General features: G+C 45.7%; 1 pseudogene; it reads left to right on the top strand.

Moving 5' to 3' along the window:
- LOC141078373 (uncharacterized) overlaps window positions 1-13,143 on the top strand; it is an 82,866-nt pseudogene extending 69,723 nt beyond the window's left edge.
- Window positions 13,144-15,911: the final 2,768 nt, after the last annotated feature.

The raw sequence follows: 15,911 nt of genomic DNA, 5'->3' as shown, positions 1-15,911 counted from the left end.
CAGGCCGCTGGCAGTGGTGACACAGGCGACTGTCAGTAGCCGGCCTGTTGTTGGCAACAGGGACAGGGCCTCTGGAGGGACGGCTAGCTGGGGCATTGGGGTTGGTTGCTGGCTTACCCCCTTTCCAGCTGGTGGCGACTGGCCTCCGCGTCTTGGGCTTCCGGTTGGCCTCGTGGTTGTCGGCGATCTGCGCCGCTTTGTCCGCGTTCGTTGGTTCGCGGTCCAGGATGAACTGTCGGACCTCAGCTGGGCAGAGATGCAGGAACTGGTCTTTGATCATCAGGTCCCGTAGCTGCTCAAAGGTTTCAACGGACAGTCCATGGATCCACTGGTCAAAGTGGGTCCTGAGTCCTTGCACCACATCATTGTAGCTACCTCAGGTGTCAGCCGGTATTTGGCGATCAGCGCCTGTTTTATGGCGACATAGTCGTCATCGGCTTCTGGCGGAAGAGAAGCAAATGCCTCCAGGGCTTTGCCTTTTAGCCCTGGGGTCAAGTACCTTGCCCATTGGTCTCTAGGCAGCTGGTACTGTCTGCAGGCTTTCTCAAAGGCTCGCAGGAACGTGTCCAAGTCCCCGTCCTTTTCCATCACGGGAAAATGCTCTGGCCGGGGTTTAGGAGTCTGGACGCTGCTGGGCTCACGGCTTCGGGCTGTGGGGGCATTCCCACCCCGCTGGAGTACCTCCAGTTCATGGGCCCTCTGCGCCTGGCGCTCGGCTCTCTCAGCCTCAGCTTGGCGCTCAGCTCTCTCCGCCTGCCGCTCGGCTCGCTGCTCTGCTCTCTCTCGAGCTTGCTGGATCAGCCTCACCCGCCCATCACTGTCTTCGGCGGGGAGTTCGTCCAAGGCCATTTGCAGATAGGGGTCCACCCCGTTCTGGTTGAATGTGGGGCCAGCGCTCAGGAGTGGAGCCTCTGCTGCAGCCCCATTGCCACTTGGGCCAACTTCTGCGCTCGCTGGATTCTGGTCGTTGTCCAGCTGCACTAGAGCAGCGATCATTTGATCTTTGGTTCTGCCTGCGGCGTCTATGCCTTGGTACGTGCATAACCCAGCAAGGGTGTCCTTTTTCTGCTTCTGATACCACTCCACTGTCATCACCGCCATGGTTGCCAAATAAAAGATAGAAAAAGAAAACGAAGAAACGGGAGGGGGATACTTGCATGTACACACTAATGTCTCAGGACTAGTAACCACTGAGTCTGTTCTCCAAAACCTATGATGCAGGATTCCCGCAGGAACCGTGCAGGTCTTTAGTGAGAGGAATGATTGCTCAAACCAAATCACTAATGCTCTAGGATGATCCCACCGCTCTGCCACCAATATGTGACGAACAGCCCACCGCCGTTCATCTACTTACGGGCGACACTAACGGGGGTCCCGCTGCCACCAAAACGCGACGGACAGCGGACCCTGTGTCACCACTATGTCACAGTCCCACCACTGACACGGGTGTATCAGCGGACGGAGGGACGAGACACACTGCCGGCACACGGCTATCACAGGCACCGTTGGGGCTTATCTTAGTTATCCCACCACTGGCACCATGTGACCAAAAATATCCAGCAAGCTAATCTCGCTCTACAATTTGCCGCAGGGGGGTATTTTGGTTGCCTCACCACTGCTATCAATCTTCCAAGTACTGCGGGGATTTATGTATATCCCACTTTCTCAGTTCCACTTTGGAAGTCGCAGCTCTCCGGCGCACCCCTTACCCTCAGGTCAGTCAGGGAACTGCACCTAGGATAAGTAGTCGCCGGACGGACTGCCTGTTGTGAACCGGCAATTGGGCTTCTGCAGTAAGGGAGTTATCAATGCTGAGGCCGCAGCCCCTTATTCAGCAATATAAGACCCTTCTAGACTGCCAGCAAGCCGCAATAGCCGTACACAACGCGCTGCCACCAGTCACGGTTACTTAATTCACAGTGTTAAATTAAGAGGGTCCGTGGCAAACCCCTTGAATTAGTAGCGATTATCTAACAAAGGCGTATAGTTCGATTCTTAGAGCATAGAGACAGATCTAAATAATTATTTCATTTATTTTCCGAAAGAGGACAGTGATTACAGATAAAAGTTGCTATAAAATTGAGACATAAAATATGTACAGTACAGGTATAAAATAAAAGTGGAGAAAACAAAGAGAGTACACTCACAGTTCCATATTGTTCCTTAGGCAGACCATGCGGCTAAGGTGGGTGGAGGCGGAGCTGCACTTCTCCGCTCATCTGGGTCTTTCTAGCACGACGACTTGAGCTGTTCTGCCCTGGTTTTGTCCAGGAAATGCTTTATAGACTTGCTATGTGACATCACGGAGAGATGCATGCTGGGTTAATCCCACCTCTCCCTTTTGGATTTAGAATTACACTAGAAAACTTATACTAATCATAACTCCGTGGGGGCAGCCCGCACAGACACATATAGGGCATCATTGGTTGTGATTTGTTGAGTACAATAATTCAAGACCAAATATGCAGTAGTTCTGATACACCGTTTAGCTGGAACACATATCTCAGGTTCTGAAAGGATTAGGCCTCGCAAGAACCACGGCAGCGACGCTGTGACCGCCCGGATTACAAAAATGTGATTTTCATATCTCTAGGGTATTTGGTTCTTATGGTATAGTCTCTCATAGTTTTATTCGTTTCAAACAAAGAAGTTTTTCCCGCTCTGAAGAGGAGCCAAATGGTGATAGCAGGAAGTATCCTATTGCTAGCTGGAGAGGTGGTAAGACTTGGGGGAGGGTAGGCACTGCTATAGCTTCAGTGTGCCATGTAACTCAGAAGGGAAGGGGAGATTTCTACCACATTCCAACAGAAAACATCATATTTTGTGGACAAAACCCCATACCTCACAGACATTGTACATCACAGTACCTATGGCGTGCATGGTATTGTTTGATTCTATTCGGTAAATTGCAACCATTGATACCACTGATGAGTCCATACTAGCTTCCCCCATAGAGTTATGAGGATTATAAGTTTTCACTAGGCATTAAGGACACTGCACTCTCCTGGTTCTCTTCCTATCTCTGACCGCTCCTTCAGTGTTTTGTTCTCTGGCTCCACGTCATCTCCTCTTCCTCTTGCTGTCGGGGTACCTCAGGGCTCAGTCCTTGGCCCCCTTCTTTTCTCTCTCTACACGGCCCCAATTGGACAGACCATCAGCAGATTTGGCTTTCAGTACCATCTTTATGCTGATGACACACAACTATACACGTCTTCCCCCGACCTTACCCCCGCTGTACTACAGAACGCCAGTGACTCTGTCCGCAGTCTCCAATATCATGTCCGCTCTCTATCTGAAACTCAACCTCTCCAAAACTGAACTTCTTCTGCTCCCGCCGTCTACTAACCTCCCTAAATCTGACATTTCCCTCTCCGTGGGTGGTACCACAATAACACCCCGGCAGCAGGCGCGCTGTCTGGGTGTTATGTTTGACACCAATCTCTCCTTCACATCCCATATACAATCCCTTGCCCGCTCTTGCCGCTTACACCTAAATAACAACTCTAGAATCCGCCCTTTTCTCACTATGGAAACAACAAAAACCCTCACTGTTGCATTGATCCACTCTCGCCTGGATTACTGCAACGCTCTATTAATTGGCCTCCCCGTCACTCGACTATCCCCTCTCAAGTCCATACTTAATGCAGCGGCCAGGATCGTCCATCTGGGTAATCGGTACTCGGACGCGTCCGCTCTTCGCCAGTCCTTACATTGGCTGCCCATTCATTATAGGATCCAATTCAAAGTACTTGTTCTCACCCACAAAGCTCTCCACAGTGCGGCACCCCCTTACATCTCTTCTCTCATTTCTGTCTATCGGCCTAGCCGATCGCTGCGCTCTGCAAACGACTTTCGACTAACCTCTGCACTAATCCGTACCTCCCACTCCCGACTCCAAGACTTCTCCCGTGCTGCTCCTATCCTCTGGAATGCTCTACCCCAAGAAATCAGGACTATCCACAATTTGCATAGTTTTAGGCGCTCCCTCAAAACACACCTGTTCAGAGCGGCCTATCACATTCACTAATCAAAGTCATTCTCTGTGTAAGTGTGCGTGTGTAGCCCATTCACTATCTCCATCCATCCTTCACTCCCGCAAGATGGCTGGACCTTCATTGTAAATACACCATTGTAAATACACACCTGTACTCTGTATCTCCCTCACCTCATTGTAGATTGTACGCTCTCACGAGCAGGGTCATCTTATTTCATCTTATTTTGCTTCAATTATTGTATTGTTAGCGTTGTTACTTATGACTTGTGTTTTGAAACTGTTAAACTGTAAAGCGCTGCGGAATATGTTGGCGCTATATAAATAAAGATTATTATTATTATTATTATTATTATTAGCAAGATTCCTACATTGAAAAGAGAGAGGTGGGATTAACCCAGAATGCACCTCTCCGTGATGTCACAAAGCAGAGCCTATAAGGCATTCCCTTGGCAAAACCAGCTCAGAAGAGCTCCAATCCTCGTGCTGACAAGACCTCCAGATGAGTGGAGATGTGTGGCTCCGCCTTTTTTCTCCGCCGCATGGTTTTGCCTAAAGAGCCATGAACAACCATGAGTGTACTTTCTATGTTCATCCATCCTTTATTTTATATTTGTAACTGTACATAATTAATGTCTCAATTTTATAGCAACTTTTATCTGTAATCATTGCCCTACTTTTTCGGGGAATAAATGATAAAATTATTTAGTTCTGTCTCTATGCTCTAAGAATCGAACTATACGTCTTTGTTAGATAATCGCTACTAATTTGTAGGGTTGGCTTCGAACCCCTCCCTTGAGTCTATAACTTAAGCGGAGAAACCAGGAGCTGGTGGCAGCGCGTTGTGTACGGTGATTGCGGCTTGCTGACAGTCCAGAAGGGTCTTATATTGCTGAATGAGGGGCTGCGGCCACAGCATTGATAATTCCCTTACTGCAGAAGCCTAATTGCCGGTTCACAACAGGCAGCCCGTCCGGCGACTAATTATCCTAGGTGCAGTTCCCTGACTGACCTGAGGGTAAGGGGGCCGCCGGAGAGCTGCGAGTTCCAAAGTGGAACTGAGAAAGTGGGATATACAGAAATCCCCGCAGTACTTAGAAGATTGATAGCAGTGGTGGGGCACCCAAAATACCCCCTGCGTTAAATTGTAGAGCGAGATTAGCTTGCTGGATTTTTGTCACATGGTGCCGGTGGTGGGATAACTAAAATAAGCCCCCACTGTGCCTGTGATAGCCGTGTGCCGGCATTGTGTCACGTCCCTCCGTCCGCTGAAACACCCGTGTCAGTGGTGGGATTGTGACATAGTGGTGACACAGGGTCCGCTGTCCGTCGCGTTTTGGTGGCAGCGGGACCCCCGTCAGTCGTCCGTAAGTGGCGAATGGCGGTGGGCTGTTCGTCACAGTATCACACAGGAGAGGATTAGATACACGGCTCAGCAGACAGTATCACACAGGATAGGATTAGATACACGGCTCAGCAGACAGTATCACACAGGATAGGATTAGATACACGGTTCAGCAGTCAGTATCACACAGGAGAGTATTAGATACACGGCTCAGCAGTCAGTATCACAGGATAGGATTAGATACACGGCTCAGCAGTCAGTATCACACAGGATAGGATTAGATACACAGCTGAGCAGTCAGTATCACACAGGAGTAGATACACGGCTCAGCAGTTAGTATCACACAGGAGAGGATTAGATACACGGCTCAGCAGTCAGTATCACACAGGATAGGATTATATACACGGCTCAGCAGTCAGTATCACACAGGAGAGGATTAGATACACAGCTCAGCAGTCAGTATCACACAGGAGAGGATTAGATACACGGCTCAGCAGTCAGTATCACACAGGATAGGATTAGATACACAGCTCAGCAGTCAGTATCACACAGGAGTAGATACACGGCTCAGCAGTTAGTATCACACAGGAGAGGGATTAGATACACGGCTCAGCAGTCAGTATCACAGGATAGGATTATATACACGGCTCAGCAGTCAGTATCACACAGGAGAGGATTAGATACACAGCTCAGCAGTCAGTATCACACAGGAGAGGATTAGATACACGGCTCAGCAGTCAGTATCACACAGGAGAGGATTAGATACACAGCTCAGCAGTCAGTATCACACAGGAGAGGATTAGATACACGGCTCAGCAGTCAGTATCACACAGGATAGGATTAGATACACAGCTCAGCAGTCAGTATCACACAGGATAGGATTAGATACATGGCTCAGCAGTCAGTATCACACAGGAGAGGATTAGATACACGGCTCAGCAGACAGTATCACACATAATAGGATTAGATACACCGGTCAGCAGCCAGTATCACACAGGATAGGATTAGATACACGGCTCAGCAGTCAGTTTCACACAGGATAGGATTAGATACACAGCTCAGCAGACGGTATCACACAGGATAGGATTAGATACACGGCTCAGAAACAGGATGTGCCAATGGAGAGAATATTGTCATTCTATCTGATTTGCCTTTTGATTTTAAACGCCTCCTTTTCCAGTTCAACTGCTATTTGCAATGTCCATTAACAAGGCTCAGGGACAGTCCTTGAAAGTAGTAGGGATCGATTTGCAATCTCCATGCTTTTCTCATTGTCAACTTTACGTGGTCTGTTCAAGAGTTGGAAGCGCCAAAAATCTGTTCATCTTTGCACCGAAAGGAAAAACCAAAAATGGTTTAGTGAATTTGTGTTGCAGATCTGTAGTGTTGAATATATGATGTGAAATGTTTTTATGTGCAATATAATCATTATAATTTGCTATAACCACAGTTGGTTACTATGGTCGGGCAGCGCCGGGCTCTTCAGCAAGTATTATACAAGATTGACAACAGCCTTCTTCATTAACTCTCCCCTGATGAAGCCAAGTTCCGTGGCGATACGCGGGGGCTTTTTCCTCAATGCATCGTGCTGTGACTGGGTGGATTTGTTTTTAGATTTTCACCGACAGGTCTAGCTCTGCTGCGATCTCTTTGCCTTAGCTACTTTATTCCCTTATTTTTTTTCTTTGAAACATATTTCGGGTTCCCATTTCACAGTCATTTGTTCCTGTTCAGTTATTTATGGACTGCGGTTTTGTATTTGTGCTCACGATGCTATTTCAGCATCTGATTTCCCAGGGCAGTGTGTGTGCTGCTTCACCCCCGCTTTACACAGTGGAGGCGTCGAGTTCGTTCCTATACGGTATTCCGGCTGTTATATTTCAGCCCTCTGGCTTTTTAATTGTTTTTATCGGTATTTATATATATTTGTATTTCAAGAACTGTGTTTTGTTTTGTATTCCCGGTGATCCTTACCATTGTATACACACTAATTTCCCTCTTCTTTGTTTGTCTCTCCAGGAAGCACCATTTCCTTTCCCTTGAACTTTCTTATCTTTAGTTCTAATTGGTAAAAAGGAAGGTGATTTGAACTTTTATAGGGTTTTTTTTTTTTTCATATTAATTTTTAAAACTTTTTTTTCCTTTCACTTTTCTAATAGTCCCCCAGGGGACTTGAAGCTGCGATAGTCTGATCGCTTGTGTTGTATACTGCACTGAACTCACCGTCTCCTTTTGAAGTCAGGCCACAGGAAAGGTTTCAATGGAGCTCTGCTATGACAAGCAAGGACCCTTGGCTATCATGGCAACACAAGCCGAGATCCCAGGCGCATTGATGAGTTCATGGGATGATGGAGTGTTAAATGCCGCTGTAGAGTTTAACGGCAGTATTTAATTATCAACCACAGGCAGAGCGATGGCTAGAGACAGGTCCTGGATGTAACGCCCAGCCATTCCCTGCTGAGTTAGGGTCGGACTCGCCCTGTGAGCCAGCGTTCTGACCTGCGCTGTACATGTATGCTGCATGTTGTGAATAAAATAATCCTCTCCAGTGTTATTCTTGTTTGAAATCTGAGATCATCCGTGAGATCCTGTAGTAGCAGAGGATCCCATACAATGTCCTGCATATGTTAATCAGAAGGGGACCTGCGCCTTGGTGACTGTACTGCGCCTCTCGACGCCTGGTGTTAGGTCGCATAGGAAAGCTGCATGGGATGGACATTTGCATTAAAGTGATTGAAGGATCACATACTGCAGAGGGTAGTCGTGATAACTAGAGACGGTTGTGCTCAGACAAGTCCAGGATTATGTCATGATATTGGCTGCTGAGCGGAAACTAGGTCGTGGGAACCAAAAGTAAAAAAGATGACCAGTAGTCCTCACAATTTTTTAGAAACGCCTGTCTTGAGAATAGTTATTGCAAAAAAAGGGGGAGACAAAAAAGCGCAATAGGGTCTTATCCACGTTACAAAAGACAGTATATCATGAAATATGCTCACCTGGTTAGGATGAGATAAGAGCGTGTAGGTAGCGGCTGCTGCAGATCCACAGGTCTTCAGTGACCAAAGAAATGATGAATCCAAAGGGAGTTTGTAGCTATATTCCGCGCTGCCGCTTTAGACAAATTCCAGGAGAATGCTGTATGATTGCAGTGGTTTTATTCTACGCGTTTCAGGGGTCTCATGCCCCCTTCATCAGGAAATACCACAAATACATACAGGTATCACAGACATAAATAGGTTTGTAAGGATGCTGGATGAAATCCAGCATCCTTACAAACCTATTTATGTCTGTGATACCTGTATGTATTTGTGGTATTTCCTGATGAAGGGGGCATGAGACCCCTGAAACGCGTAGAATAAAACCACTGCAATCATACAGCATTCTCCTGGAATTTGTCTAAAGCGGCAGCGCGGAATATAGCTACAAACTCCCTTTGGATTCATCATGTCTTGAGAATAGGTCATAGGTACATCAAAATGTCTCCTATAAGGCTAGAATCATGCATGCGGTCTCTACACCATGTCTCATAAGGAAATCCAAGCATGGTTTCAAAGGTTATAATAAATATAAAGTTTGTCTTGTACTTGTTTTTGATAGTTCCACATCAAAATAACTGCACCTCAAGCTGCATGGGTTTCTAGCCCCATGGCAGTGTTATAAATATGTATACTTTTTGGTATTCTAAAAAATAGTTTATATATTTTTTTTTTTTTTTTTTTTTTACTCTTACCAGAATATACCAACAAGAACTGTCCAGGAAACCTAATGGCATCGCTAAGTTATAAAGTAGAAGATGAAGATATCATGCAGCACTCTCCAGAACAAAGCCTCAATACCCTTAGTGGACATCCAGGACCTCAGTGTCCAGATCTGTTATATCACCCCCCTAATAATGAGGAACCATCTCCTGACCAATCGCAAATTGATACCACAAAAACAAGTCCGAAAGAGGGTAAAGAGTTTCATTGTGTTGTAAAACAGTTTAGAAAAAACGCAGGTCTTCATCCACAGAAAAGTCACAAAAGAGATAATTTGTATTCATGTTCAAAATGTGGCAAATGTTTTACAAAAAAATCAAATCTTGTTACACACGACAGAAGTCACACAGGGGAGAGGCCGTATTCGTGTTCAGAATGTGGGAAATGTTTTATAGAAAAATCCCATCTTGTTATACATTATAGAATTCACACTGGGGAGAAGCCGTATTCATGTTCAGAATGTGGGAAATGTTTTACAAATAAATCAAGTCTTGTTAGACATGAGCGAATTCACACAGGAGAAAGGCCGTATGCATGTTCAGAATGTGGGAAATGTTTTACATGTAGATCACATCTTGTTACGCATCAAAGAATTCATACAGGAGAGAAGCCGTATTCATGTTCATTTTGTGGAAAATATTGTACACATAATTCAAGTCTTGCTAAACATCATAGAATTCACACAGGAGAGAAACCATTCAAATGTTTCATATGTGGGAAACATTTTATGCAGAAATTATATCTTGCCAGACATGAGAGAATTCACACAATGGAAAAAACATATTCTTGTTCAGAATGTGGAAAATGTTTTATATATAAATCAGATCTCGTTACGCATGAGAGAATTCATACAGGAGAGAAGCCGTATTCGTGTTCAGAATGTGGGAAATGTTTTACAAATAAATCACAAATTGTTTCACATAAGAGAAGTCACACAGGAGAGAAGCCGTATTCATGTTCAGAATGTGGGAAAGGTTTTTCAGAAAAAGCAAATCTTGTAATACATGAGAGAATTCATACAGGAGAGAAGCCGTATTCATGTTCAGAATGTGGGAAATGTTTTCTGCAGAAATCCTGTCTTGTTACACATGAGAGAAGTCACACAGGAGAGAAACCGTATTCTTGTTCGGAATGTGGAAAATGTTTTATGCAGACAGCACATCTCATTACGCATAAGAGAATTCACACAGGAGAGAAGCCATATTCATGTTTACAGTGTGGTAAAGCATTTATAGATAAATCAAATCTTGTTAAACATGAGAGAATTCACACAGGAGAGAAGCCGTATTCATGTTCAGAATGTGGGAAATGTTTTTCAGAAAAAGCAAATCTTGTTATACATGAGAGAATTCATATAGGAGAGAAGCCATATCCGTGTTCAGAATGTGGAAAATGTTTTCTGCAGAAATCCTGTCTTGTTACACATGAGAGAATTCACACAGGAGAGAAGCCGTATTCATGTTCACAGTGTGGTGAATCATTCTTAGATAAATCAAATCTTGTTAAGCATGAGAGAAGTCACACAGGTGAGAAGCTGTATGCATGTTCACCATGAAGAAAATGTTTTACTACTAAAGCCAAGATGAGGGATTATCAGAGAAACTACATAGCTCAGAAAATACGCTAATTCTAATTTTAAAGTGTAGGAGCATGACCTATAAACCTATGGCAATATTGATGTTTTACTTCACACCTATAAAATGTTTTTGTGGTCATAGAACTGGTCTTAATTAAAAAAAAACATAATTACATGGAATATTCATGAAACTTTTACAGTTGTTTGAAAAAGTGTTTGCCCCCTCTTAATTTCCTATTCTTTTGCATGTTTGTCACACCGTATTTTTCGCTTTATAAGACGCACCTGATTATAAGACGCACCCTCAAATTTGTTGAAGAAAAAGAGAATTTTTTTTATGTTAAATGGGGGTCTGTCTTATAATGCCAGTGTCCATCTTACAAATAATATATATGTCCTTCATCCTGGTATCTATTAAACCTCCATCCTGGCACATGGCCCCCTTGTGCTGTCACATGGCCTTCCTGTGCTACTGGCACATTGCCCCCTTGTGCTGCTACACTGGCACATTGCCCCCCTGTGCTGCTGGCACTTTGCCCCACTGTGCTGCTGGCACATTGCCTCACTGTGCTGCTGGCATGCACATGGCTCCCCAATCCCATCCTGGATATGCCCCCCCTGTGCTGCTGGCACACACATGGCCCCCATCCCATTCTGGATATGCCCCCCTGTGCTGCTGGCACGCACATGCCCCCATCACATCCTGGATATGCCCCCCTGTGTTGCTGGCACGTACATGGCTCCCCCACCCCATCCTGGATATGCCCCCTGTGCTGCTGGCACGTACATGGCTCCCCCACCCCATCCTGGATATGCCCCCCTGTGCTGCTGGCACATACATGCCCCCCCCAACCCATCCTGGATATGCCCCCCTGTGCTGCTGGCACACACATGGCCCCCCCATCCCATCCTGGATATGTCTCACTGTGCTGCTGGCACGCACATAAAATAACAAACAGTTAACTCACCTTCCGATGATGGCTCCGTGCTCCCAGCTCCCCCGTGGCTCTTCCTATGTCTGTGATAACATCCATTTCATTGTATCTGCAGGATCTTCCATCACATGGGCGCAGTGCTGAACACTGGGAGTCACTTAACCTCAGGTCCTATTGCACAGACACAGGAAGAGCCAGGGGAGAGCTGGGAGCACGGAGCCATCATCAGAAGGTGACTATAGTGATGAGGCAGTGGGGGGAGAGTGCAGGCACATGCAATATGCGCTGCTCCCCTGTCCAGCAACTCGGCGCGGCTTCAGCACCGAGGTGATGGACAGCGGGTGCAGTGAATATTACATGAGCCTAATGAGCGGGAGCATGTGACCACCCGCTGTCTCGGAAGCCTGCGCCAGCCCACCTCAGCCCCCTGACACTACTCCAGAGCCACCCCCCTCTACAGCACACATTCAGATTATAAGACGCACCCCCCACTTTCCCCAAAATTTGGGGGAACAAAAGTGCGTCTTATAATCCAAAAAAATACAGTAAATGTTGCAGATCACCAAATGACAGCAATTCTACAAAGATAAGTGGTCAAAATTCCTCCAGAGCGTTGTAAATGACTCATTGCCGGTTATCACAAATGCTTGATTGCAGTTGTTGCTGCTAAGGGTGGTCCAACCAGTTATTAGTTTTAGGGGGCAATCACTTTTTCACACAGGACCCTGTAGGTTTGGATTTCTTTTTTACTTAATAATAAAGACCTTCATTTAAAAACTGCATTTTGTGATTACTTGTGTTATCTTTGTATAATACTTACATTTGTTTGGTGATATGAAACATTTAAGTGTGATAAACATGCAAAAGAATAGAAAATCAGGAAGGGGCAAACACTTTTTCACACAACTGTAAGTCAAACGTCTTTGCATCAGATGTTTGGTACACCAAGTTCAGTTGTTTTGGAAACCAACCTTGTAGTGAAATATGTATGGATGTATGACCAGCAGTAAATTAACATTGTCCTTAGACTGCAGCTCTCCACACAGGTCATGACCTATGTCTCCTGTCTCCAATCTCACCAGGGGCTTTTGCTGAGAACCACAAAGTGGTAAAATTTCACACCTTCCATCTCTTTTGATGGAGAGACGCCAATTGCAGCCTGACATTATCTATGAGAAAGGTCACACATAGTGTTCAAAGAAAGGTAATGTATTCATTAGTAAAATAACCATGGTCCAGTCACAATGATTAGAATATTAACATGAGAGGCTGATCTAGAAATCTGATCTCCAAGTTAATCTATAAATTAGGCCTGTACGCATAGAAACCTGTTCACAGTGAGGGGCAGCCTAGGTGATGTGCTCCAGTTCATATTCCCCCCTCCCTCGGCGACAGAGTACCAGACTGCAAAGTTTGATATTTCTGTAAGTTTTCTCCCTTTTATTTTATCACTGTTTTTTTCATATTTGTATGTCACTTTTTATTTCCATTTTTATATCCTTTTTATTGTAAGCACTGTACCTTTTATATTAAAGCTTAAAAACTTTAAGTCTGAACCTTGTTGCTCTAAAGAATCCATAGCCTTCGAGTGTGTGCTCCTGGTGATTGACACATAGTAGTAGTAGTTAGTGATGAGCGAGTATACTCGTTGCTCGGGTTTTTCCGAACATTCTGGGGTGACCTTTGAGTATTTTGACATGCTTGGAGATTTAGTTTCTGTTGACGCAGCTGCATGATTTGCGGCTGCTGGACAGGCTGAATACATGTGAGGAATACCTGTTTGTTAGGGAATCTCTAATAGGAAACGATCCCACTGCTGCCACCAATATGTGAGGTGGGTAGTTAGCGTGCACTCTAGTCAAAATATAGACGAGGTGCAGGTGCAACGGACCAGTAGGTCCTAATTACAAGTTAATTAAATTCACCGCACACTCAAACAGACTTTATGCAAATAGGTGTTCATTTTATTACATGTGGGAGCCAAACAGGAATATAGCACACAGTGGAAGCGATATAAATAAAAGACGTGGGTAGTAGTACTTCCGGGACTCCTGGACGCCACCTCTGACAGGCGCGGGAGCGCTTCCTACTCTCAGCACACATCAGCCATATATCTTGGTATTTCTTCTTGAGAGATTCTCCTCTCCTTCTGCACCCTTTACAAACCTCCAATATTGGAATAAGCGATTATATGATAAAGGCTCGGGCTGAGCCGAAACGTCTTTTATTTATATCGCTTCCACTGTGTGCTATATTCCTGTTTGGCTCCCACATGTAAAAAAATGAACACTTATTTGCATAAAGTCTGTTTGAGTGTGCGGTGAATTTAATTAACCAATATGTGAGGAACGGCGGACCGCTATCGCCAAATTGTGACGGACAGCGGACCCTGTGCCACCAATAGGTCACGATCCCACCACCGACACGGGTTTGTCAGCGGACGGAGGGACGTGACGCACTGCCGGCACACAGCTATCACAGGCACAGTGGGGGCTTATCTTAGTTATACCACCACCGGCACCACGTGACAAAAATGCAGCAAGCTAATCTTGCTCTAACAATTTACCGCAGGGGGTATTTTGGATGCCCCACCACTGCTAACAACCTTCCAAGAACTGCGGGGATTTATGTATATCCCACTTTCTCAGTTCCACTTTGGAACTCGCAGCTCTCCGGCGCCCCCCTTACCCACAGGTCAGTCAGGGAACTGCACCTAGGATAATTAGTCGCCGGATGGGATGCTTGTTGTGCACGGGCAACTAGACTACGGCAGTAAGGGAATTATCAATGCTGTGGCCTCAACCACTCATTCAGCAATATAAGACCCTTCTGTACTGCCAGCTAGCCTCGCCAGCCACGCACACCATGCTGCCACCAGCCACGCTTTACTTAATCAAAGAGTTAATTAAGAGGGTCTGCGGCAAACCCCAAATTAGTAGCGATTATCTAAAAAAAGGTGCATAGTTCGTTTCTTAGAGCATGGAGTCAAACTGATAATATTACGATTTATTCCCCAAAGTCGGGCAGTGATTACAAATACAAAAGTTGTAATAAATTGAGACATTACATATGTACAAATACAAATATAAAACAAAGTGGATGAAAGAACAGAAAGTAACACTCACATGTGCGTAGTTGGTATTAGACAGACCATGTGGCTGGGGGAGGGGCGCTTAACCAAACGTCCCCACTCATCGGCACGTCTCTCTGGCAGGAGGACTCCAGCTGAACTGACTGGAATTTGGTAGGGAATACCTATAGCCTAGGGTCTGTGACCTCACGAAATGGGCGGTCTGGAGAGGTCCAACCTCCCTCTCTCCAAGTTAGGATTTGGCTACAAAGCTTAGAATAACTATATCTAAATGAGAAAAGCCCGTACCAACACACATAGGGCATCATTGTTTGTGATTTACCGAATAGAATCCGAAGACACCAAGCATGCCATACTTAGGACACTCCGTTTGGGAGCAATCCATATCTCAGTTTCTGGAGTGATTAGGATTATGAAAATTAGAGATTGGTAAACTGCTTTCGTTGCCTACGCAGTGATATGGTTATATCTGAGTTATATGGTTTTTGCAATATGACTTGTTTTAATACTTCCCATATACTGGCATCCAGCCTCGGCCAGAACAAAGAGATCTTTTCCCCCTAGCTGTGCTTCTAGAGGAAATGCCCAGTATCAGGTTTCAGATGCCGGCAGAAAGCACACACACAGACAGCTGCTGAGGGGGCAAAAGGAGGGGGCTGTAAGGGAGGGGGGAAAGTGCTGCCAGCTGACAGTGGACAATGTCCTCAGTAGTGTGAAATGGGAGATTTCTAGAAGGTTCTAGAAACATACTTTATAGACATTTTACATTACGCCTCGCCCTTTTAGAGGGTGCTATGGAGGCATTACCTCTCGGTAATCGGCCATGCGCACCTCAGCGGGTTCGCCCTGGCGGGACAACCCATCGGCATTTCCATGTTCACTGCCCTTTTTGTTTTGTACAGTAAAGTCGTACTTTTGAAAGGCAAGGCTCCAGCGGAGCAACCTTCCATTGGTTCTGGACACTGTGTGCAACCAGCTCAGAGGGTTGTAGTCGGTTACCACCGTGAAGGTGCGCCTGTATAGGTAGGGCTGCAAACGTTGCAGTGCCCACACCATAGCCAGACACTCCTTCTCGATGGTCGAGTATGCCACTTCCCTCGGCAAAAGTTTCCGGCTCAGGTACAACACGGGGTGCTCCTGGTTCCCTGAGTCGACGTGACTGAGCACAGCACCGAGGCCAAACTCACTGGCGTCGGTCTGTACCAGAAACGGGTG

The sequence above is a fragment of the Dendrobates tinctorius genome, unplaced genomic scaffold, assembly GCF_039654945.1.
Source record: "Dendrobates tinctorius isolate UK_male_01 unplaced genomic scaffold, ASM3965494v1 ptg000548l, whole genome shotgun sequence".
Classification (NCBI taxonomy): Eukaryota; Metazoa; Chordata; class Amphibia; order Anura; family Dendrobatidae; genus Dendrobates; species Dendrobates tinctorius.
Note: the sequence above shows the minus strand (reverse complement) of the source record. Positions and strands in the feature narration are given on the sequence as shown.